This window comes from Panulirus ornatus, chromosome 17, assembly GCF_036320965.1.
Source record: "Panulirus ornatus isolate Po-2019 chromosome 17, ASM3632096v1, whole genome shotgun sequence".
In the NCBI taxonomy this organism is placed as follows: domain Eukaryota; kingdom Metazoa; phylum Arthropoda; class Malacostraca; order Decapoda; family Palinuridae; genus Panulirus; species Panulirus ornatus.
Genome location: NC_092240.1, coordinates 42,668,116 through 42,669,672, shown reverse-complemented (window position 1 = coordinate 42,669,672; position 1,557 = coordinate 42,668,116).

Below are 1,557 nucleotides of genomic sequence, written 5' to 3'. Positions count from 1 at the left end.
CTTCACACCATTAACGGGGTGAGTGATGCTTCAGACCAGTATCTGAGTGAGTGGTGCTTCAGACCGGTAGCGGGGTGAGTGGTGCTTCAGACCAGTAGCGGGGTGAGTGGTGCCTCAGACCAGTAGCGGGGTGAGTGGTGCTTCAGGCGAGTAGCACGGTGATTGTTTCTTCAGACCAGTAGGAGGGTGAATGATGCTTTAGACCAGTAGCGGGGTGAGTGGTGCTTCAGACCAGTAGCGGGGTGAGTGGTGCTTCAGGCCAGTATCTGGGTAAGTGGTGCTTCAGACCTGTAGCGGGGTGGGTGGTGCTTCAGACCAGTAGCGGGTTAAGCAGTGCTTTATGCCAGTAACGGTGTGAGTGGTGCTTCAGTCCAGTAGCGAGGTGGCGCTTCAGACCAGTAGTGGGGTGACTGGTGCTTCAGACCAGTAGCGGGTTGAGTGGTGCTTCAGTCCAATATCGGGATGATTGGTGCTTCAGACCAGTAGCGGGATGAGTAGTGCTTCAGACAAGTCGGGGTGAGTGGTGTTTCTGACCGGTATCTGGATGAATGGTGCTTCACACCATTAGCGGGGTGAGTGGTGCTTCAGATCAGTAGCGGGTGAGTGGTGCTTCAGGCGACTGTCAAGGTGATTCTTTGTTCAGACCAGTAGCGGGGTGAATGGTGCTTCAGACCAGTAGCGGGGTGAATGGTGCTTCAGACCAGTAGTGGGGTGAGTGGCGCTTCATGCCATTATTGGGGTGAGTGGTGCTTCAGACCAGTATCGGGGTGTGGTGCTTCAGACCAGTAGCGAGGTGAGTGGTGCTTCGGGCCAGTAACGGTGTGAATGGTGCTTCAGACCAGTAGCGAGGTGAGTGGTGCTTCAGACCATTATCTGGGTGAGTGGTGCTTCAGACCAGTATCTGGGTGAGTGGTGTTTCAGACCAGTAGTGGGTTGAGTGGTGCTTCAGACCAGTAGCAGGTTGAGTGGTGCTTCAGACCAGTATCGGGGTGAGTGGTGCTTCAGACCAGTATCGGGGTGAGTGGTGCTTCAGACCAGTATCTGGGTGAGTGGTGCTTCAGTCCAGTATCGGGGTGAGTGGTGCTTCAGACCAGTATCTTGGTGAGTGTTGCTTTAGACCAGTATTTTGGTGAGTGTTGCTTCAGACCAGTACTGGGGTTAATGGTGCTTCAGGCCAGTAGCGGAGTGAGTGGTGCTTCAGACCAGTAACTGGTTGAGTGGTGCTTCGGGCCAGTAGCGGGGTGAGTGGTGCTTCAGAACAGTATCTGGGTGAGTGGTGTTTTAGACCAGTACCGGGGTGAGTGGTGCTTTAGGCCAGTATCTGGGTGAATAGTGCTTCAGACCAGTATATGGGTGAGTGGTGCTTCAGACCGGTAGCGATGTGAGTGGTGCTTCAGACCAGTATTGGAGTGAGTGGTACTTCAGACCAGTAGCGAGGTGAGTGGTGCTTCAGACCAGTATCTGGGTAGTGGTGCTTCAGACTCGTTGCAGGGTGAGTGGTGCTTCAGACCAGTAGCGTGGTGAATGGTGCTTCAGACCAGTAGTGGGGTGAGTGGT